The sequence below is a fragment of the Leptopilina heterotoma genome, unplaced genomic scaffold (genome assembly GCF_015476425.1).
Source record: "Leptopilina heterotoma isolate Lh14 unplaced genomic scaffold, ASM1547642v1 Lhet_64, whole genome shotgun sequence".
In the NCBI taxonomy this organism is placed as follows: domain Eukaryota; kingdom Metazoa; phylum Arthropoda; class Insecta; order Hymenoptera; family Figitidae; genus Leptopilina; species Leptopilina heterotoma.
In genome coordinates this window covers 754683-780674 of record NW_025111150.1, presented here as the reverse complement: position 1 = coordinate 780674, position 25992 = coordinate 754683, and the positions used below count along the sequence as shown (strand labels likewise).

The window sequence follows — 25992 nt, the reverse complement described above, 5'->3', positions numbered from 1 at the left end:
ATAATTGAATTCTTTTGGACTATTGTTTTAAAATAGTAAATATTGAAAAACATTGAATTAAAGAAAATTTTTTTAAAAAAATTGAAATTTTTGACAAAAATTTTATTAAAATTGAATTTTGGAAAAGAATTTAATTATTTCTAAAGATTAAAGTATGAAATTTTGACGATTTTTAAAAAATTTTTGCAAATAATTGAATTTCTGCGAAATATTTTATTACTTTTGAAAATAATTGAATGCCTGTAAAAATTTTATTATTTATGAAAATAATTGAATAATTGCGAAGAAATTTATAAAAAATGAAATTCCTGTAAAATTTTTATTATTTTTGTTGTTGTTGAAAATAATGAAAAGTTTATGTAGAATTCTATTAAATTTCTTTTTAAATAATTAAATTCTTTTGGAAAATTTTATGAAAATAAAAAATATTAAAAATCATTGAATTGAGAAAAATTTTTGAAATTAATTGAATTTCAGAGAAGAATTTAATTATTTCTAAAGAATAAATTTTGAAATTTTGACGAGTATTTAAAAAAATTTTGAAAATAATTGAATTTCTGCGAAATATTTTATTACTTTTGAAAATAATTAAATCGCCGTAAAAATATTATTATTTATAAAAATAATTGAATGATTGCGAAGAAATTTATTAAAAAATTTGGTAAATAATGAAATTCCTGTGAAATTTTTATTATCTTTTGAAAATAATTGAAATTTTGCCAAGAATTTTATCAAAATTTTTGAAAATAATGGAATTTCGGAGAAGAATTTAATTATTTCTAAAGATGTTATTATATAAAACCGAAGTGACTATAAATTTAAAATTGAAATATATATTTAAACTTTGAATATTAATATAGAGATCTTTTTTTCGAAACACACTTTCGTGCGGGCACTTATTCAAAAGATAAAAAATCGAAAAGTTTTTCGAATATGAAATATGGCGGGAGTTATGGGGAAATTGGAAAATTTCCATGCAAAGTGAATTTTGATATCACGATGTCAATGTTCGGTTGAATATTCCCATGAAGTTATATAAAGTGTAATAAATTAGCATAAGGTATTTTCAAGTTTACTACACTACTTTTGGCTACATCTAGACAAATTGTATTACCTCACCAAAAAAAGAAGCCAAAAGTATTAAATATTAATATCGCAATAATTAAATTACGATATAATAATTAAATATTAATATTATAATTAAATATTAATGTTTTAATAAATAAATAATATTATAATAAATAATAATATCCTTAAAATTAAAATAATTTACATATATAAAACTCGAATTTGTATTAAGAAATAAAAATTGTAATTAATGTCTATTAATTTAATTTTTTAATTTCTAAATAAATTCCCTCGTCGATTTTTGAAACGGAAATTATTTTCAATGCGGTTGCAATAGAAAGTATTAAAAATAGAGATGAAGATCTTAATCAAATACAACAACAGGTTACACACACGGTTAATTTTTACCTCCATGATAAAAAAAAAATTAAATTAAGTTAAAAAATTCCCACATTTTTTTTATTTTCACAACTGTGATAAAAAGCATTACCTATTAATTAGAAATTTTGGAAAATAATTCAAGACTTTAGTCTTGAAAATAATTTCTAATCAGTTACAGTAGCAATTTTTAATTATCGAATTTCAAATATTGTAATTTTTGAAAATCTTAATTCCTAAAATAAAAAATTATTCATATTACACTTTTCGAAAGGATAACATTTTTCTACCGAGAAAATAATTTTTTATCTCTCTATACTTGACCAATAATGATTGAGAACGCAAGATTAGCGTATATGTTCTGAATACAAGACAAATATTATAAGACTATATATGTGAATCATAGTTTGAGGAATGCAGAAAGTCATGTAATTCTTTAAGACACTATTTGCAAAATGCAAATATGCATATTATATAAATGGTTCGACATTCTTTTTTTCGTAAAATAAAAATAAAATAAAAAAACCATCGATACACCTACTTGGAGAGTTTAAATATTGCTTATCAGGCTTGAATCAACAATTTGTAAGACTCCTAAATTATTAAACAAGAATTTTTTCTTCGGTGAATTATATATTATGGATTTTTTTTCTTTAGAAATATATTAAATGTCCATAAGTATATGTATATAAATTAAGTAATCAGGTTTAGAAATTAATTAGTTTCAGTGCTTTCTTAACTGAAGCCCACTGTCATGCTTTCCCAACTCGTAAAATATTTATGCAATGCTTTTAATACTGACTAATTACATTAGCTTCTTCTCTTAATAAATTGAAATATGCTAATAAGGTTAGTTGTTGTAATTAAATTTTTAGAATTCATAAGAAAATTCTCAATTTTTGTGTCCTTTTTGTTTGACTCAAACTATAAAATTACCATACGAATTCTAATACAAAACGTTCAATTTTTTTAATTTCTGACAAAAATTTCTTTTTAATTAACTTAAATCTTGAACAACTATCATAAAATAAATTAATTATTTAATGAATTTACTTAAATTTTCAAAATTATTTCAAATTTGAAAGAGTTGCGTTTACAATTTTCATAAATAAATGAACTTCAAACGGTTTCAATTTGAAATTTTATAAAATTTTAATTTTAAATGAATTTAATTAGAAATTTTAATGAACTTAGATTTTTGAAAAATTTTAATTATTCAAAATCTTCTAAAAATTAGTTAAATTTGTTAATATATATTTAATTAATTATTAAAAATAATGAATTTATAGAAGAATTTTACTTAAAAACACTAAAAAAATTGAATTTTGAAGAAATTACAAATGATTGCAGAAATTCAATTATTTTCAAAAGTAATAAACTTCTTCGCAAAAATTCAATTATGTTTAACAATTTTTAAAAATTCTTGTCAAAATTTCAATTATTTTTATAAATAAAAAATTCTTTTTCGAAATTTAATTATTATCAAAAATTTTAATAAAATTTGTGTCAAAATTTTAATTAATTTCAAAAATTTTCCTCATTTTAATGATTTTCAATATCTACTATTTTAATAAAATTACCCAAAAGAATTCAATAATTTAAAAACAACATAAAGATAACGATTACTCAGAGTCGAAGACTCGGAGTAATCGTTATCTTTATGTTTTATAACAATATTTTTAAAGTTGATTAATTTCAAAAATGTTTGAATTTGAAATTTTTGAAAATCTTAATTCCTGTGGAAAAATAATAATATTTAAATATTTAAAATATTTTAAAAGAAATTATTGTTTTCGAATAATTTTACAATTAAAGATATTCGTAAATAAATTTAACACAACACTTTTTTCAACAAAATTTTTTCCTTTATTTTCTATAAAAATTCAAAAAATTTCAGTTTCATTTTCAATTAAATTTTCTAATTGACAAATATAATTTATAAACATTTTTTTCCTTTGTTTTTAAAAACCTTTGAATTTTCTTAAAACAATTGAAATTAAGAATTTTGTAGAAAATATGATTTTGTATTCAAAAAAAAATTGCTAAATGAACAAATTAATATTTACAAAAGTTTTAGCATTTTTTCAAAAAAAAAAAAAAAAAAAAAAAAAAAATAGTTTTCAGGTTAAGAATTTAAAAAAATATGATTATTATTAAATTTTATTATACGAAAACTCATTTGTCTTTTTTTCTAACGAATTTCAGAACATAAACTTTTTCAAAAAAAAATGTTTTATCGAATAAATTATTAATAATTTTTTGAAAAATTTTATGTTCTGAAATTAGTTAGAAAAAAAACAAATGAGTTTTTGTATAATAAAATTTAATAATAATCATATTTTTTAAATTCTTAACCTGAAAACTATTTTTTTTTTTTTTGAAAAAATGCTGTAACTTTTGTAAATATTAATTTTTTCTATAATATAAATGTTTTTTTGATTATTTAAATGTAGTACATGATGTTTTTTTTTGTTTTAAATATAATAAATGTTGTTCTCCTTAAAGAAAAAAAAAAAAACAAAAGCATACACAGAAACTAACTTCAAACTGAGGACAGAATGAATGGAAGAATACGGAGATTAATATAGTTAATTTCCACTTACTTCATCAAACCACCACCTAATGCAGTGAATTTAAAACTCTTTTGCCCAAAAATTAAAAACAAGGATCATTTTTTTGCAGCAAATCAAGATTTTTTTCCCCACTAGACGATAGACACAAGGAACTGATCAATAGTTAAACTTTTACATGACCGCATGTTTTGGTGCGGGTATGAGAGAGAGCAAGTTTTCACGGGAGGCAAGGGGAAGGGGGTGGGTGGGGGGGGTACTTTACTAGGAGGTTTAGAGAGCCAAAAGCATTAAAGGGAGTGAGAAGACACATAAGGGTTGCTAGGAGACACCCTTCACTCTCTCATCCACGTGTTACATTGCATTACCCTATCCGACAAGAAGGGAAGCGAGAAAAGAGCGGGTCACTGGATTGGTTGCACGAAGTTACAATTTCCGAGTGAGCCGGCGGGTGTTTAGTTGGAAACTGCGTCGGAACCTGGGATGATGCTCCGTGACCTTGAGACGATAATAGGATCTCATCTTGATCTCTTGCACCTCGAGATTCAATGAACGATGGAAATCTAACGAGAAACTCTCATAAACTTTTTCTACTTTTTATTTATTTTTTTTCTCCTTCTCTTTTTCGTTTTTGACTCTGCGCTTTCACATCATCATCCTCCCGCACAGCATCAGGACCAATTTCTACTCATCTGACTCAACAATTTTCCGGACGCGCTTTTTTCAATCAAAAAACTTTTTACTTCAGCAAATCACGATTCAACGAATACTTCAATATTAAGGAAAATTAGAAATTTTAAGATTCGTTCCGCGAATTTAGATGAGAGGGAACTTTGAGTAATTGATTAAATTTACTTTTAATACTATGAACTTTCTGAATTGCATTTGTCTATTTTTATTTTATTTACATACATTATTTTAGGATTGTCATTAAAAATTTTAAATTGGGGTTCAACTGATTTTTCCCTCATTTTTAGAGAGATTTTTTAATTTTTTACCTAAAGCTGGGAATAAAAAAAATGCATAGAGAGTTTTTTTAAAATAATTATTTTAAAAAGAATTTTGAAAAATTCCAATTATTTCAAAATTTTTTAATAAAATTCTTTAAAAGTTCAATTATTTTTAATAACATTCTTTAAAAACCAACTATTTTGAAAATTTTAATTATTTCAAAAAATTTCAATAAGTTTTTTAAAAATTCAATTATTTTTAAAGGAAATTTTGAAAATTGCAGTTATTTTTAAAATAATTTTTGATAATTTCAATTATTTCAAAAAATTTCTATAAAATTCTTTAACAATTCAATTATTTTTAAAGGATCTTTAGAAAATTTCAATTATAATTATTATTATATTATTTCTGGAATAATTTTTGAAAATTTCAATTATTTTTAGAAAAATTTTTTAAAATTTAAATAATTTTTTTAAAAAATTTTTGATAATTTCAATTATTTCAAAAAATTTCAAAAAAATTCTTTAACAATTCAATTCTTTTTAAAGGATTTTTAGAAAATTTCAATTCTTTAAAAATTCAATTATTTTTGGAATAATTTTTGAAAAATTCAATTATTTAAAAAAAAAATGTTGATAATTTCAATTATTTCAAAAATTTTTTTAAAAATTCTTTAACAATTCAATTATTTTTAAAAGATTTTGAAAAAATTCCTATTATTTTTGGAATAATTTTTGAAAATTTCTATTATTTTTAGAAAAAATTTTGATAATTTCAATTATTTTTTAAAAAAATTTTTGATAATTTCAATTATTTCAAAAAATTTTTTTAAAAATTCTTTAACAATTCAATTATTTGTAAAGGTTCTTTAGTAAATTTCAATTCTATAAAAAAATTAATAAAATTCTTTAAAAATTCAATTATTTTTGGAATAATTTTTGAAAAATTCAATTATTTTTAGAAAAATTTTTGATAATTTCAATTATTTAAAAAAATTTTTTAAAAATTATTTAATAATTCAATTATTTTTTAGAGGATATTTAGAAAATTTTAATTATTTAAAAAAATTGATAAAATTCTTTAAAAATTCAAATATTTTTGAAAATTTCAATTATTTAAAAAAATTTCATAAAACATTCTTTAAAAATTCAAGTATTTTTAAAAATAGAACTAAAATATTATAAAAACCTAGTCTTGAGACTCATTTTCTAAATCGTCAATTACTTCTTTATAAATTTTTTTTGTAATAAAAGTTTTTTAAATATTGAAGCTTTAACTAATTTCAATTCAATTTCAATATATTATATTTTTATAACTCATTATAAATTTTTTAAAAAATTTTAACTTTAATTATTTAGAAGTCAATTTCAAAAAATTAAAATTATTTTTATAATATTTTAATAAATTTTTTTTAAGCATTCGCAAGTATTTTAAACTTTAACCTAGAAAGGATTTCTTTACCTTAAGTAATTTTTAAAAATAATTATTTTATTATTTTATTTCTACTGAATTCTTCATAAAAATTGAAACAGTTAAAAATTTTAGTGTGAAACCTAAAATTCTATTATTTCTATAACTATTAATTTAAATAAATTTAATTATTTACTAAGGAATTAAGTGAAAAAATATTTTAAAAATATATTTAAACATCAAAAATCAGAATTTTTGAAGAAATCTTAGAAGATATTTTTAACACTCTGGATAAATAAAAGTAATGAAATTAATGTCATTTTCTTCTTCCAAAAACAATTTTAGAGAAGTTTAAAAAAAATTATTTTCGATACTAAATTTATAAGACAATGAAAATATTTTTTAAAGATAACGTTTTTGTTTAATTTTTTATAAATTCCATTTTTTTTTTTTTTTTGCTTTATATCTCTTTTTTGACTTTTCACGCAATGTTTCCTGTTGGGCCATAAAAGAAAAACGAATCTCCGGTCGATAAGGGAACATTTGGTAGGAAATTGTGTTCTGTTAATCAAAGAAAAGGTTTAGTGGCAGCCACGTGCCGTCTTTTTGTTTTATATATATAAGGGGGACGACGGACTTGAGAGAAGATTCGTTGGATTTTATTGACTCTCTGGTCAATGTACCCGTTAAATCGTGAATCTAATCTTAGCAATCTACAAACAATGATGTTTGTTTTATCGCGTGAAAATCATTCACAGTTTTACTCGCAACATTTTTTTTTGAGAAATAAACTTTCTTCTCCAGAAGTTCGATCCACGTTTTTTCACATATGGATATATGAAGTTCACAAATAAGTTTATCCTCAAAACATTTGTAAGAAAAAAATATTTTTTACTTAAATAAAGTTTATAGATTTTTTTTTCTAAACTTGGTGGTCAAGAAACAAAAATAGCTAACTTCCGGAGCGAGAGTTTTGTTAACCTTTAGGGCCGGAGTGGTCACTATAGTGGCCACCATTAATTTTGACGAATCTATTTATCAAAATGACTTCTTAATAAATTTTTTTAAATAAAAAACTACTAAAATTTGTGTAAACTGACCGGTCCTCTAAAGGTTAATAAAATACACGTCCATTAAGTACTGTTTTTCGCCCCCCGGATGCTCATGAATTAATTTCAAATCAATATTTTATTTTGTGCCTTTAAATAAAATTATTACCGCCGTACTGCGCCTTATGCAGGCAGTAGTTCGGTTTGACGATTTTTGCCACTTGTGCACGAAACACTTGAGCATTAAATTTGCATTTGGATCACAACATTGTTGTAAAAAAAAGTGGAAAGAAAGGGTAGGAAAAATGTTCCATTTTTATATTCTCCGCGTTATAATTTATTCAATGCTTTTTTCGAAGCATTAATTCCGAAAAGAAGTCGGAGAAAAAGGGGGATATTGAATTAATTGTATTACATCGCTTTCAATAATGGATCCAATTTGGTGGATACAAGACTTTCCTTTTGGAGCATATTAGATTCCCCTCGATTTGTTACAGTTAGTGCGCGCTCTGTGTTCGCGAGGGGGAAAAACAAAAAGAAAGAAGATTCCTCAGCCGGATGGTCCAGTTTGGCTTTGAGTGAGATAAAATCTTGCAGAAGAGAAGCGCACACCGCGTGTGAAAGGAGCGGAAACTGTTGGCAGGTGATAAAATATAGTCTATTTTGTTCTCGTAACGTTCAAGTGAGCGCGACTGAATGTCAAGTATGGCCCAAGTCATCATTTGCATACCCCGTGGAATCTCTCGCCGCATTCGGTATGAAAAACAGTGCGGCGAGGAGAAGCCGACAGATAAACGGTATGTATAATTGAGGTATAGATACCGAACTGAATCACAATGATATACCTGACGCTACTACTTCTCGTGGCTTATGGATCCGATCTTGTCTCGAATGTAAAACATCTCTTCATTGACTGGCAAAACAATCGCGAGACGAATATTAAGTGACCGCAGAAAACAAGTGTCCCTATTTTTAACGACAGTTTTCTTCACCATAAGATTATTATAAGAATTTAATAATTTAAACAAAGATTTAAAATTCTCCACAATATGAAAATTTTTGGAATTATTTTCGTCGAGGCAAAAATCTCGGACAGAAATTCAAAGTCTTGTGTGGTCCAGCCGTACAAGTTCGATGTAATTAATGTTATCGGGACGGTCGGTATAACTCAACTCTTGAGGTCGTTGCTTTCCCAGCATGAATCGGACTTTCACGAAACGTCGACGTTGATACAGCAGATGTGCTGTATTTTATTGGCCACCTGTTAGACCATTGTCTTATCACTTCACGTGTTCTCTCCTCTCATTTAATCCAATTTTTATTTTAATTTATTGTAAGTTATTCAAATTTATGATAAGTTGCTTCTTCAAAACAATTTCATCAAGAAAAAATTCTTCATATGTTCCTTCCCCTATAGACTTTTTTTGTTCGCGAGGATTGTTATTCACTCTTTGAAGTTAGCTATACTAGTCGACACTATAATTTTCTTTCTGCATAAACACAATCTTTTCAAAAATTTTTAGTTAAAACGAAATAGTCGAAGAAAAAATTAATCGAGTTCGTTCATTTGAATATGCAGAAGTCAGAACTTTAACAGAAACAGTATTTATATAAATAAAAGATGTTTTGATTCTTCTGCTTGGCCTAATGGCTTTGGCCATTAGGCCAAACAGAAGAATCAAAACATCTTTTATTTATATAATTTTATGTCTTCCAAAACTATATTGAATTTAAAGTTAATACACTAGAACCTTAATTATATCCGAAGTAATTAGGGCCAAACCCAATAATAGAAATTCCAACTATTTCGATAGAATTCAACTATATGTTATACACATCGAATTTACACATTCCACAAATGTCGAATTGTACTTTAACAGTACTGTTCATAATTATTTTTTTATTATAAAATCCCCAACCCTTTCCACCTATTCGACAGGTGAATGTTATTCATCAACTAAGAATTAATACCCAAACAATAGAATACTTTATGAATTTTTAATATACCAATGGGAAACAATAATCAACAAAGAAGAAAAAATGCAAGAACAATTATTTCGGTTCATTGAACAACTACATTATTTATTTTATCGATTAAAAGCGACTCATTTGGGTGTGGACAACGAGGAGGAGAAACAGTTAAATCGCGTATACACAATGTGTGTATCTGTATATATATATGAAATGGTCCTGGAATGAATATTGGCATTGAAGATGGTATCTATTTGGTTTGCATCCGCAAAACCAGGACACTGGTTGTGCACAAATGAGCGTAAATATATATACAATACACAAAACGTTCGTATATATACCATCAGCAAGTAGAAATATTTCTCGAACATTAACCCCTTTGGACCTAAATATAAATTCTAAAAATGATCACGCGTTAAAATATCTATCTTCCACAAATCCACACATGGCTGACTAAATTAGAACATCACAATTGATTCCCTCATACTGTGAAATCAAATATATACCTTCCTTCATGTATATTTGGTTTCTCCATCAATTCAGAGAGACAAAATAAAACAAATACGGACATGTTTAAACGAAAGATGAGTCAGTGTCTAGCTTCTCGCATTTTCCTCCCTAAACCAAAACAAAAAAATGTTTATTGTACTAAGCTCTCACCTACTGTACAAATAAAAATTCAAAATAATGAAAAATATCGACAAAAAGAAAATTATTTTCATCGACTTGCTACAGGTTTCGCACATATTTACAAAATAATATCATTTCACCTACAAATATATTATACTATTTCCAAAAACCGGTTTTTGATACGAAAGCTATACATTGTGCGAGCGCGATAAATGTATAGATTTATATGAATTCAAAATCCTCTATCTCTCTATAAATATATTCGAATATTATCAGATCAGGAAGATGTATAATTTTCATATACAAAAAAAAAATTCCATATACTAAATCGAAAACCGCACAGATTGGCGAATTTCTACTTTGGCATCAAATGTTTTCACATAATTATAGACCTTTATCCCTAATAATAATTTGCGTTCTAGACAGGATATTAATTTTTTTTTTTTTTGCGCAAACTTTTGAGGGTTCCATCCAATTATCCTGAAGCACTCTTCCGTAACACCACACGCGTCATAAACAATGCATTACAAAGAATTTCACAGACTTTTAATTTAACACAGTTTATTTTTATTGCTGAGGAGAAGGGTAATCATAGCTATTAGAAGATGTTACCCGAAAGGTCGCAAAAAAAAAAAAAAAAATACAACACAAACTCTTTTTTCCCTATACATTGAATTACGTAACATTTGCGTGTCATGAATAACATAGTATATACACAAATTATTGCAAACAAAGTTCTTGGAAAGAGTGTGTAACTGACATCATTTACAATTCCAACACAACAACCCTCCTACTTCTAAGACTTTATTCTTGCGTGGTATTATGTAGTTTATCTTGGGGCTTGTGGAAAAATCAACCCCGCATATATGAAATAAACTTCACGTAAAGTAAGATTTATTATTTGCGTTTTAATTAATTGCGATACAGTGAAATATTCTGTGACGTGTCTTTAATCTAGGAATTAATGTTCGTATAATACTGGTTTGACCGTAAGGGGAGTCGATAGACTTCATACCCAACTTTATTATACGAACATATTTAATTCGAAAAAAGAATAACTTTTTGATGTTTTACGCTCTAAATCTCAAATTATATGCATTTTTGTGTGTATTATCAATTCGTTGTAATTTGATGCTTTTAAGTTAACACCGAGGACAATTAGTGCGTGAAACGTTAATTTGCTATACTGTAGAGTAGGGAGGATTTCACATTAATGAGGTTTTGATAAAATTTACGCGTGTGTATTTAATTGTCACCTGAAGCGTACAGTGGTTTTGAAACGAAGATAAATCAAAGTGCCAGTGTGCTAACACAAAGAGGGATATATATTATACTCTGATGTAGAGTGAGTTTTAGTGGACCAATATGGAAGCATTGGTGTTAATATTTCATCCCCTATCTCGAGTAAATACAGATGCAAACTTATTTATTTTGTCTCCTTCTGCATCTGTGTGCAACTTTTAGCTTTGCACTTCCGTATATATATGCGTAGAAGATATTCAACCCCTGGGAGAGATATTCGAGAAAGCGTATATTTTCCTCCGATATCAAAAACCTCGATATCAAAATAAATTCAACTTTAAAAGTGCAGATAAAATGGGAAAATAATAACAGACTTCATACTCGATAATTAATTTTAAAAAAAAGTAGGGGGATTTTTAAGGAAACAGGGGACACAGGGTTGCCACAAATATTTAAATTTATTTTTCCCTGACTTTTCCCTGATTTCCCGACAAAATTCTCACTTTTTCATGATCCCCAAGTTTTGAACGTTCAAATGAACGAAATATTTTTTATTGAAGATATTTTAATAAATTACTAATCACAAACAAATTTAAAAACTGAAATATTTACGTTTAGAAATTCAGTAATTAATTTTTTGGATAGTAACGCAAAATAATTGCAAAAAAATTTAATTTGGAAAAGAAATAATTAAATTTCGTTCATTTGAACGTTCAGAACTTTAGGATTTTACTTTTTCCCTGACCCTAAAAAATATTCTGATTCACCCTAAAAATTATTAGAGACTCGAAAAAATGTTCTATTACATTTATTTACAACTTTCATTAATTGTAAAATTATTCAAAAACATCAATAATTAATATTTTTATATTAATATTTTGTTATAATTTAAATAACCATGAAATTTTTCAAAAAAAATTAATTATTTACAAAAATCCTAATAAAATCCTTCGCAAGAATTCAATTATTTTTAAAAGTAGTAAATTTTCTCAAAAAAATTCAATTTTTTAAAAAAATTGTAATAAAATTCGTTGCAATAATTCAATTATTTTCATAAAAATATATAAAAAAAAAAATATATCAAAAAATAATTAATATCCTGCGATGAGTTTTATTATTTATGAAAATAATTAAAAATTTTCCCAAAAATATTATTAAATTTTTTCTAAAATAATTGAATTTCGGTGAATAATTTTATTGTTTATAAAAATAATTGAATTCTTGAAAACAACTTTGTTAAATTTTTTTTAAATAATTGAATTCATGCGACGAATTTTATAAAAATCTATTTAAATAATTGATATTTTCCGAAAAATTTTATGAAATTTTTTATATTAAATAATTGAACTCATTTTTTTGAACATTTTTTTGAACTCATTTTTTTATTTGAACTCATTTTTATTTCATGTGAAAATTTTAATATTTATTAAAATAATTAAATTATTTCAAAGAAATTTATTCAAAATTTTATAAATTATTAAATTCCTGTGAAATTTTAATAAGAATTCTATTCAATTTTTTAAAAATAATAGAATTTTGAAGAAGATTTTTATTTTTTATATTCGATAACAATAATTACAATTTTGACGAGAATTTTAAAAAAAGTTTTTAAATAATTGAATATTGAACAATTTTATTATTTAAAGATAATTGAAAGTTTGACCAGAATTTTTAAAAAAAATTTTAACATAATTGAATTTCTGCGAGGATTTTTATTACTTCTAAAAATAATTTAACTTTTGCAACGAATTTTATTTAAGTTTATAAAAATAATTAAATTTCGGTGAAGAATTTTACTATTTCTAAAAATACTTGAATTCTTGAAAAGAACTTTGTTAAATTTTTTTAAAATAATAATTGAATTCTTGCGACGAATTTTATAAAAATTTTTTTAAATAATTGATATTTTTGACAAATTTTTTGAAATTTTTTTTAATTAAATAATTGAATTCCTGTGAAAATTTTATTATTTATGAAAATAATTGATTTACTTCGAAGAAATTTATTAAAAATTTTGTAAATTATTGAATTCCTATGAAATTTTGCCAAGAATTTTATTAAAGTTTTTAAAAATAATTGAATTTCGAAAAAGAATTGTATTATTTATAAAGATAATTGAAATTTTGACAAGAACTTTTAAAAAATTTGTGAACATAATTGAATTTTGGAGAAGAATTTTATCATTTTTAAAGATATAATTGAAATGACCAGAATTTTTTTTTAATTTTTGAACATAATTGAAATATTACGAAGAATTTTTATAACTTTTAAAAATAATTGAATTTCTTGAATTATTTGTAACTTTTCCAAAATTCAATTTTTTCTTAGTATTTTTAACTAAAATTTTTTTATCAATCTAGTATTTATGAAAATTGTAAAAATTATTCATTAAATAATTTCTAAGTCATAATTTTATGATAGTTCTTGTAAAATTAAGTAATTTAAGAAGAAATTATTGTCTGAAATAGAAAAAATTCAAGGTTTTGTATTAAAATTCGTGATAGTTTCATAGTTTACAAGGCAAAAAAAATCAAAATTTCGTTTTTTCATGAATTTTTAAAATTCAATTTTTTTCAGTACTTTTACTAAAAATCTCTGTCTTTTCTCTGACTTCCCTGACCAATTTTATTTTCCCTGACTTTTCCCTGATTTCCCTGACTTCCCTGACCTGTGGCAACCCTGGGACAGACTGTGAAGCCTGATTATCTTTGTGTCAACCCTGGAATAAAGAAACTCATAAACAGAAAGAAAATCGTATATGTCAATAAGTTGCTGAATAATCGAAATAAGTATTTTGATACGAAACTCATTCTTTTTTGGAAAATGAGTCATTCGTTTGACGCGCTTGGAGATGAAAGAAGATCTGAACTCGTTTCGAACGAGTTTACTCTATTATGGTGACGACCCTCTGCGACGATGCAGCACCCAGAACATATCTCTTTTTCGACTCGTGTTCTGTTTCAGTGCCTATACACATACGTGACGTCCTCACTTGATAACGATGAGATCTCACGTTTTAGCTATATGTCTATATGGCTGTATATGGGGGATCGACCGGGAGCCAAACTCACAAACATGAGCTTACTCACAAACTACAAACTGTTCACCACCTCTTTCTCTCTCTTTTTCTCTTCTCTCTTTCCGAGTATAAAATGAAAGAGGGTGCAAAAAGACCAAAGAGAAAATTAGGTTTGCTTCATTTCACACTGAGAGAAACTGTTCGTCAGGAACGATTGCTTGTTTGCCTTCAAGTATTCCAACATTATCATTCACTTGTCTGTGAAAAAAAGACGCACTTATACAAAATCCTTATTGCCAATATTTTTTTTTCACATTCAGATCACTGGAATTTAGCCAAATATATGAAAAATTCAAATCTTCTTTTTAACAAAAAAAGAATACCTTAAGAAGCTGTTCATAAATTAGGTATTAGCACTGTTACAACAGAAATTTTGTTTTTTCGATTTCCAAACAGAATTTTGACTAAAAAGTCGAAATTCTGTTTGGAAATCAAAAAAACAAAACCTGCCAAAAAAAAATATATCACCTGCTGTAAAAATGAAATGAAATCAATTCTTTTCCTTTATATGATATAAAATAGAATTGAATAAATATTATAAAAATGGAAATTGACAGTTTTCGCAATGAGAAAAATGAAGAAGATGAAAAAAGCAAAGAACTTGAATGAATTATATATATATAGTGAAGGAGCTATTTAATGTTATCTTCGTGAACGATCGTCTCCGGGGTTTTGATGCCTCTTAAAGCGTGCACATGCTCTTGAAAGTCTTGTTGCCATGAATGACGGAAACGAGTACTCAAAAAATGTTAAGAGCACTCAACGAGAATAATGAAGGATGACTTAATTGCCTAACAACTCAGGTTATGCAAATTACAGCTTACACGCGCCAAATCAGTTTTATACAAATTCAAAGCTTCAGAATACACACACACACACGTTTATATTTAACACTTAAGAGCACATTAACACAATTACAATTCAAACAAGAATTTAAATTTCCTCACTCATAACGAACTATACACGAAAAAATACCTTATTAATTGACTCGACAATGTTCCATCACTATTTTTTTTTAAATATTAATATTAATAATAATATAATTAATAGTTAGTACTATTAATAGTAATTAATAATTAGTACTTACTATTAATTTATTTATTTAAGTAATAAACGGGATAATAACCTCTTGTACAAAGTACCCTTAATATTAAATTAAGAGCTTTTTTTCTAAACCTCAATTAAAGTATAGACATTTCAAAAAACTGACAAAAATTCCATTGTATATTTTATTTTCCTGACTTTTTCCTAATTTTCATCAAAAATATTTATTTCTTTCTTATTCTGTTAATAAATTGAATTCCTGCAACGACTTTTATTATTCATGAAAGAATTTCAATATTTATAAAAATAATTAAATTCTTGCGAAGAATTTTATAAAAAATTTTAAATAATTGAATTCCTGATAAATTTTTATTATTCATAAAAATAATTAAATTCTTAAGAAGATTTTTAAAATAAATTTTTAAATAATAGAATTCTGTTTAAAAATTTTCTGAAAATAGTAGATATTAAAAATCACTGAATTGGGAAAAGTTTTTAAAAATAATTAAATTTTATAAAAAATTCAATTAAAATTTTTGACAATAATTGCATTCTTGCGAACGATTTTATTAAAATTATATTCTAATTAATTGAATTTTAAAGAAGAAATGTATTACTTTTAAAAATAATTGAATTCTTGTGATGAATATTGTTATTTATGAAAATAATTGGATTTTGCAAAGAATTTTATTAAAATGCCTAAAAATAATTTAATTTTCTGGAATAATTTTGTTATTTGTAGAAATAATTGAATTCTTTCGAAGAATTTTATTAAAATCTAAAAAAAGAATTGAATTATTTTTAAAAAATTTAATTAAAATTGTATTTAAAATAATTGAATTCTTGGTAACGATTTTATTCGAATTTTTTTTAATAATTGAATTTTCAAGAAGAAATTTATTACTTTTAAAAATAATTGAATTCTTGTGATAAATATTGTTATTTATGAAAATAATTTAATTTTGCAAAGAGTTTTATTAAAATGCCTAAAAAAATAATTGAATTTTCTCGAATAATTTTGTTATTTATCGACATAATTGAATTCTTGGGGGGAATTTTATTAAAATCTAAAAGAATAATTGAATTATTTCAAAAAAATTTAATTAAAATTGTATTTAAAATAATTTATTTCTTTCGAAGAATTTTACTAAAATATTTGAAAATAATTGATTTCTTTCGAAGAATTTTACTAAAATATTTGAAAATAATTGAATTCTTGTGAAAAATTCTAATATTTTTGTAAATAATTGATTTCTTCTAAAAAATTTAAAAAAAACATGTTTTTCCATAATTAACTTCATCAAGGAATTAAAATCAAATTTTTAAGAATAATTACATTTTTTGAGCAATTCCTGTAAAATTGTATTAAAAATAATTGAAATCCTGCAATGAGTTTTATTATTTATGAAAATAATTGAATAGTTGCTAAGAATTTGATTAAAATTTTCAAAAATAATTGAATTTTTGTGAAGAATTTTATTATTTACGAAAATAATTGAATTATTGCGGAGAATTGTATTAAAATTCCTAAAAGTAATTGAATTTCTGTGAAGAATTTTGTTATTTTTGAAAATAATTGAATTCTTCATAAGAATTTTATAAACATTGTTTTAAATAATTAATTTTTTCGAAATATAATAAATATTATGAAAATTTTATTTTAAATAATTGAATTATCGTGTGAAAAACTTTATTTGTGAAAATAATTGAATTTTCCGATAAATTAATTGAAAACAATATTAAAAATAATTGAAATTCTTCGATGAGTTTCTTTAATAAGAAAATAATTGAATTATTGCTTAGAATTGTATCAAAAACTTTTTTTAAAAAATTGAATTTCCATGAAAAATATTATTAGTGAAAGAAATTGAATTATTGTTAAATATTTATTGTTAAATAATTGATTTTTTCGAAATTTTTTTAAAAATGCTTTTCTGAATTAATTGAATTCCTGTAGAAGTTTTACTATTTTTAAAAATAATTGAATTTTGAATGAATTTTATAAATTTCTTTTTAAATAATTGAATTCTTTTGCGAAATTTCATGAAAATACTATATATTGAAAATAATTGAAATCCGAATATTTTTTTTGAAAATAATTGAATCGTTTTAAAGAATTTGATTATAATTGCTGAAAATAGTTTTTTGATTTCCAGTATTAGTAAATTTAAAGTATTGGAAATTATTTTAAAAAACAGAAATAGTTGCTTTTAGTGACTGAAATCTAAAAAAAAGTACCCAAATAGTAGCATAACTTAAAAAAAGACTATTTATAAATAGTAGATTTTAGTAGATGAGTGCGAAGCCTGCAAATACCATTTAATCAATTAAAATAAAAATTATTTAATTCAAGTAAATATTTATTAGATGAAAAATAATTTGAATCAAATTAATTTTTTTTCAATGTATCGTAATATACATAAATACTGAATTTTTCCATCAACGTCCCTCATTAATCAACGTCGATACTTAATTATCAATATAGTATAATTATTTTTTCATTTTCCACATTCTCAACCTGATATTATTCAAAGTTTATTGCATAAGAAGAAAATAACGGATCAGTAGACTGTAATTTACAGACAAGTTGGAATAATTTTTTAGAAATAATAAAAATTGCAATTTCAGTTATATATGATTGCATTTGAATAGTGTATCCATTCTGCGTGTGTATATGTATATAGTTATGATTATACATGAATATAAGTAAATTACCTAGATAATGAGAAATTTCCCTGACCTGTGACTCTATGATACTGTAATGTATCTTTTCAACTCATTCAAGATCGCTACCCTCTACTGCGAAGACAGATTTATCACGGCAAATATAACTTCACAAGTGGAGTGTGAACGATAAATTGAATTAGGTATCTGCCTTGTAAATATAGCTTTCACTTAATTACATTTTCTATATAAGATTAACAATATATATATATATGTCGCGCAGTGTTATTAATTTTACAGATTGTAATTAATCTGCGGCTATTAAAGATTATGTATGTACAAAAGAACATTTGTTATACATTAATAATTGATTTAGTCTATAAATAATTTAAATTTAAATTCAAATTCAAATAATTCAATTCATTAAACTAAATCAATTTACCAGTTATTAATATATTGATATATTAAACTGTATTCACAGTTTTCTTGAGGATATCAAATTGATACCAAATTGTATCAAATTGATAGCAAATATTTGAAATAAATTAGGATTTGATCCATAGTTTTAGCATATTTATCTTACAATTAAATAGATATGACAATCAATGGTGGAAGAATAAATAAATAATTGTTGATATAAACAGAATGAAATAAAATGATAACGATTTATTTGCTGTGGTATAATAGGGCATTAGAAAGATTAGCGTATTTTACGCTCAATTGTTTCACTAAATGTTTGAAATTCGTGTGACTAATGCTCGAGAAATTGGTTTCTTGCCAGCATCAAATGAAATCGAGAGAGTGTTATGTACATAAGTGTCAATCTTCGTACTTTCATACCCTTAGTTTCACGCCTAATGGCCAATTCCGGTGCAGATAATTGATACTTGACGCTGTTTTTTTTTTAAATCTCCAGACAAAATAAGACTTTGATTGAATCTAAATTATCTGACAATCACATCATTATCAAATCTCTGCAAGAAAATCGCAAATCGTCGCCTTCCGTTCGTGTAATATGCTTTCAAACATTATCAATGCATCAGTGTGCAATGATTGTAGAAGTTTTAAACGTAGAGCAAAAAATAAAGTTAAAGTCAACAAAAGTCAAAAATGTTTCAAATTTTAGGAAAATTTTGAAAACCCATTTTTCAGGACCCCAATATGTATACAAGATACTATTTTCTATTCGTCGAAACAAAAAAGCCAACCAAATATTTGGTTCTCATTTTTATGTCAGTGAATAAGTGTATCAACATTGAAAAAATTTCCCGTATGGCAATTTTTCTTTTCGGTGCAAAAACTTTTATTAACAAATGGATGAAATTCCCTCTCAAGTTTTATGGATTTAGTGCGATAAAGAAGAGATGGAATTTTTTTTCTACAATAACAATAACAATGCTGAAAAGTACTTTTCCACTTTTGGTTTTTTATTTATTGAAAGTTAGCGCGAAAAGGAGGAAGCTCGAAAAATGTATCATCTCCACTATAGTTTGGATGATTCATTGGATCAGAAGAGCAAATAAATACAGTTATATTCGACCTTGTTGAATCTTCTCGAACGTTTTTGGAGGCGGACAACACAAACCCGCGGTGATATCCCGAGGGACACTGTATCACACTGCATACAAACTTTTTATTTCTCCAACGTCCGCACTCGTTCTATTTACACCGATGACGATAAACACGTCTGCGGGTATAAACCAACACAGACACACTTTGTTTCACTACATGTACGGATATTACCAGACACACTACTATATTACTATATACAACATTACTATATACTATACTACATTTATACACTGATACATCTGTATCTGTATATACTTTTGAGCTAAAGGCGCTTATTCAGCGACTGTACACAATGAAAAGACAGGGAAAAAAAGTTAATTACTCTCGTAATATAGATAACGAATGTGCTCCAATACCTCCATACAAAAACAAGAATCAGAAATTTTCACATTTTTCGAAAATTACTTTTTTTCATTACGACAAAATCTGGGTTCGGAGTGATCGATATCTTCTTGTTTTATAATAATTTTCTTATTAAGTTGTTGAATTTCGAAAAGGTTTGAATTTTGTCTGGAAATCAGACAACAAACAAAGTTCAAAATCAAAAACATTATCATTAACAAACTCAAATTTTTGTGGCAACCCTTTTGTGGAAGTAAAAAGAAAAACTTGTTTTGAGCACAAGAGAGAAGAATTAATCGTCATTAATTGCTAATTAATTGAAGACTCAACGCAAAGAGAGGTTCTTTTGCGACTAATCGATAGTTGAATGGAAGAGGGAGAGAGTTTGGCTGATGGACGTAATCAGTTTGTTCCCCTGCTTTTGTTGCGCACACAAACTGTCGATGGTCCTTTGGAGGAGGACTTTGGATTTCAACGATCGATAATACCTATATCGGCCTCTATCGATAAGGATCGAGCATGTAACGAGAGAGAGAAAGCACGGCGCTCGCCAAATGTCACGCTCGCGGTTTCGTGGGCACATACACAACCGCTAACGTTCGATGTCAGATGGTCACGGCTCATTAGCGAGATAACCTGTAGGAGTTTCTGTAGCGTCGATGCGAACGCCCGGCTTTATTAACAATCGCCATTATTTAGTTTTGCTCTAAAGAATTCTTCTTTTCGTATAAACGTAGATCTTTCTTTTCTTTATTTTATGTAGATTTTTCTTTTTTCTACGTAGATTTTTCTGTTCTTTTCCTTTTTATGCGTAGATCATTCTCGGGGTTGCCACGGTTTTGCTCATTTCAAATTCCCTGACTTTTCAAGGTTTTCTAGGTTAAAAAACGGAATTTTTCCAGGTTTTTAAAACTACATTTATATGTTACAAAATTTAATAATTATAGTCATTATAATTTTTCCATAAGAATTAAGACTTTCGAAAATTTCAAATTCAAACCTTTCTGAAATTAAACAATTTATAAAAATTTGTTATAAAACATGAAGAAATCGATCACTCCGAGTCTTCGACTCGGAGCAATCGATATCTTCATGTTTTATAAATAAATTAAAAATGACCGACTGATAAAATATCATTATTTTATAATATAAGAATATTGTTACTGTAACTTCTTCAAAATTACTTTCATCAGTTTAATTCAATTATTGTTGTCCCGAATTTTTAACTAAAATTCTTCTTTAAATTAATTATTCATTCATTTTTAATAATTTTTCCAAATTTTTTTTGAAAATTTTCAAATTGTTTTGTTTGCAATTCAATTTTATGAAATTTCATCTATATTCGGAAATTCTTCAATCAAATATATATTAGGAAATAAAAACTTCAAATAACTTAAAAAAATTCAATAAACTTTTAAAAAAATTTAAATCTACATAATTTTCAATTAAAAGTATAAAAAATTCAAACATTCAAAGATTGTAATTTGAAACCTTTTCAAAATTCAATTATCTCTAAAAATTCACGCTATAATACTTTCTCTATAAATTTGAATTTGTAAAAATGTTTACTAATTGGAATTAGTGACTATGACTTTTTGCTTTTGAATTAGTAAATTTTACTATTAAATTAGTAGAAACGACTATTTATTAGTAAAATCTGCTAATTGAAAAGCAAAAAGTCAGTCACTAATTCAAATTAGAAAACGTTTTTACTAATTCAAATTTAGAGAGTTGAATATTCAATTATTATCTAAAATTTTAACTGAAATTCATATTTAAATCAATTTTTATTAGAAAATTCTACGAGAATTCAATTATTTAAATACAAATAAAATGCAAATAAATAATTTATTGAAGAATTAAATGTTTTTTTAAAATTCAACTCTAATAAAGAATTTTATCGAACAAATTTTTAAAATGGTATTTAAAATTCTTTTGACGAATTTTAATAACATTTTTAAGAATAATTTCATTTTTCGAGAAATTAAATTAAAATTGTATTAATAATAATTGAATCTCTGTGAAAAAAATTTAATTGAATTGAGAAAAGCTTTTAAAATAATTGAAATTTTAACAAAAATTTTATTAAAATTTTTTTAAAATAATTGAATTTCTGCGAAGAATTTTATTATTTATAAATATAATTGAATTCTTGCAAAGAACTGTGTTAAATTTTTTTTAAATAATTGAATTCTTGCGACGAATTTTATAAAAAATTGATATTTTTCGAAAAGTTTTATGAAATTTTTATTATTAATAATTGAATTCTTGTGAAAATTTTATTATTTATGAAAAAAATTTAATTATTTCGAAGAAATTTATTAAAAAATTTCTGAATAATTAAAGTCCTGTGAAATTTTGCCAAGATTTTTATTAAAATTTTTAAAAATAATTGAATTTCGATGAAGAATTTTATTATTTATAAAGATAATTGAAATTTTGACAAGAATTTTTTTTTTTTTAATTTTTGAACATAATTGAAATTCTGCGAAAAATTTGTTATTTATAAATTACGAAGTTAATTAAATTCTTTCGAAGAATTTTATTAAATTTTTTTGAAAATAATGTAATTTTTGCAAAAATTTGTGTTATTTTGAAGATAATTGAATTCTTGTTAAGAAATTTGTTATAACTTTTGCATATAATTGAATTCTTGGAATCATTATATTAAAATTTTTAAGAAGAATTGATTTATTTTACGGAATTTTTTTAGAGCTTTTAAAAATAATTAAATTATTTCAAATAATTTAATTAAAATTGTATTGTAAAATGATTGAATTCTTGAGAAGAATTTTATTAAATTTTGTGCGAAAATATTTAAATTTCTGAAAAGAATTTTGTTATTTCTAAGATAATTGAATTCTTGATAAGAATTTTGTTACAACTTTTGCAAAAATAAATGAATTCTTGGAATAATTTTATTAAAATTTTTAAGAAGAATTGATTTCTTTTGAAGACTTTTATTAAGAACTTTTAAAAATAATTAAATTATTTCAAAAAATATAATGAAAATTCTATTGAAAATAATTACATTCTTGAGAAGATTTTTAACAACAAATTCTTAAATAATTGAATTCCTTTGACGAATTTAAATAAAAGTTTTAAGAATAATAATTGGATTTTTCGATGAACACGATTAATATTGTATTGATAATAATTGAAACTCTATGATGAGTTTTATTATTCATAAAAATAATTGAATCTGTTTGGAAAATTTGATTATTTATGAAAATAATTGAATTATATTAAAATTGATTATATTTAAATCGAATTAATTTTGAAATATTTAAGAATAATTAGATTTCAAGATTAAGCACAATAACTTTAGAATACAATAATTTTCCAGGATTCCGATCAAAATTCGCTGACTTTTCCAGGTTTTTTCAAGGTTTATCAAATTCCCTGACATTTCCAGGTTTTCCAGGTTTCGTGGCAACCCTGAATTATTTTTTTACGTAGATATAGTTAGTCATCACTGAATATTTTCCCTCCTCTAATATTTCGTTTTATGGGTGCTCTTTCTTTCAGCTCATCGGTTTTTTTTTTGTTTATTCTCCCTCTGTGTGTTAATGACCAACTAAAAAGTTTTGCCGAACCGTGTATTTTCTTTACTTTATGTATACAGAAAGGGGTGGAGTTATTGTTGAATTAATTTATGTTTAGTACCACGAGTCTCAGATAACGTGGCTGAAAGAATAAAATTCTGGGTGAAGTTTCTGCTTAAGAGATCCTCATTTTGTATGGGCTCATCGTTCCTCTTTCTGTTTATATATTTAATAGCTACAACCCGCATTCTTCGACAGAATTTTCAACAAACAATATCCGGCTTTTTTTTTTTTTTTGGAGCAAGACAAAACTACTCTATAGGGGTCATAAACGCTTCATAATTAAGTAATTCATGAATTCATTTTTATTTTATTTTTATTCATTTTTTTCTCGATTTGTTTAGCAAACAAGTTTTGTCTTTTGTTACCTACTTTAATGTGAGGGAAATTTTTTTTTTTTTATAAAGTTCGAAGGAAGAGAATTATTGTTGTGGAACGAAAAGGATAATTTCTCCTTTTCCTCTCTTGAATTCGTTCCGCATGAAAGGGGGATGAGTTCTCGAAAATTCTTCTCCTGAGAGCGAGCGAGAGCAAGCGAGAGTTGTACTGATCAAAATGATTACTCCGTGACAGAGGCAGTTCTTCTATGGAGTACAGTGTATATATAGGTATAATCACTAGGTTGTCTCTTTCTACTACGCCCTCACAATCAACAGTTACACCTACATTAGCTTTATCTCCCTATTTCCTCTTCGTCTTAATACATCAAGAGGGAAGGGGAAAGTAATAAGAATGATTCACAAAAGCAAATTTAGTGATCTCACCGGCGTCGAACTGCGTGAATATTTGACGGACCGGATGCTGTAATAACCCACCGTTTCCGGACTCGTTCCTTACAAAAATAATATTGTAATTTCATTGGCAAATCATCTAAAAAGTGCTTAGAAATGAAGCTAAAAAAACGTGTACCTAAAAATCACTAATTCATCAAAAACATAGTTCACTGAATTAAAAGTATATTTTTTTCTCCACTATAATACTTGAGATTTAGAGTGCAAGAAACCCGAGACACTTGAGAGTCGAGAAAGATCAAGTAGATCATGACTCAAAGGAGGCATTCAACTTTTCCGCGATTTAACAAAAATCTGGATCGATTTCAAAAAAGAAAAAACCTTTTTGCTTATTTCGATAAAAAGGATTTTTTTTCAGACGCATTCCAAGATGCCTATCACCTGCGCCTGATCATCGTTACAGGTCCAGGTGCAGACTAACATGTGTGGATAAAAGAGAGAGCAACTTCCGAACGAAGGGATGCAATTTTACTTTTGCCCGCTTTTGCCGCATTATAGGAAAAAAAATCTGAGGGTCTCGACTATTAAAGAAGCAATACCCGTTCTTTACAGGCTCAATTTCGCCTAAGCCGATGACACACTTGGCTGGAAAAACTAAAAAAAAACTCTTCTCAAGAGCCTTTTAGGGTAAATAGTTCAACACTATCTATCGTCTACATCTATAAAATTCTCTAAAAAAAAAAAAAAAAATCGTTCGCGGCTCCTAAAGAAAAAATTAAGTACAAAGAATTTCGACGAAATTCACATGTTTAAGCACACTTTCAAACATATAAAGCTACTTTTCATTCATACGGTTGTATACACCTTTCTTATGTGCAACCTGAGTTTTACATTCAAACGCAGTTGTTACCGGTTCACTGCATTTATACTCGATTGGAAATATTTTTCTGCCCAATTTTACAAATTTCTTCCTCCTTCCCTCTCAGAAGAGAATTTTGTTGAAACTATTTAATTTTGGTTGAATCAACCAAATAAATGCACTGCTGCTTGATGCTGTATGCTGCAAAATTATTTCTACAATTTTTAAGGTAATCTGCGTCAGCGTAAAGTTTAAGTTCTTGAAAAAATGCTCGCACGACAAAATGATGGTAGAAACCTTTCTTTTTTTCCCTCTCTTGTTCCTACTGGCAAAATTAAACAAGAAATTGTTTGTACATTTAGTTTCAGTTTGATCCGAGGCAAACCGATTCAGAAGCCCAAACAGTTTATGGCGCCCCTGGGGTTTTACGCCATGTTCAAAGTCCCTCTTTCGAAAGATACGGGAATTTGAGCGATAAGTTGCTCGTAAAACCCTCATAATACCCATCATTTCTAGTATTTGAATTTTAATGAGGATTTTCCGGATTCCCCTCACTTCGAACAGGTACACCGATGGGAAAATATTTCAGTGTGAAAATTATGATTTCACGATTTTATTATATCACCGATTTTTGGGCGAATTTGAGAGATGAGAGACGCTCAGAGAAAGAGAAAGAAAGGAGGAGAGAAATTTTTTGGAGATGAAACAATTCAAATATTCAGGTAGCTGAGAATTTATTTTTGTCGAATGTCATTGTGAGCCTTTTTTCTCAAAATGAGTCATCGGAAAGTATTTTAATTTTTCAAGTTCGGAAAATTCAGAAAACA

At 25.5% G+C, this 25992-nt stretch overlaps 1 protein-coding gene across 2 annotated transcripts in view; it reads right to left on the bottom strand.

The window, feature by feature from the left end:
- LOC122509913 (glypican-6) overlaps positions 1 to 25992 on the bottom strand; it is a 191001-nt gene that overhangs the window by 44034 nt on the left and 120975 nt on the right. The window contains exon 1 of one of the 2 annotated variants that reach the window (XM_043624239.1): positions 4050 to 4072. The exons of the other annotated variant lie outside the window; for it this stretch is intronic. The gene's annotated coding sequence lies outside the window, so the exon portion shown is untranslated. Of the gene's footprint in view, positions 1 to 4049; positions 4073 to 25992 lie in introns of those variants that run through there. 2 annotated transcript variants of the gene reach the window in all.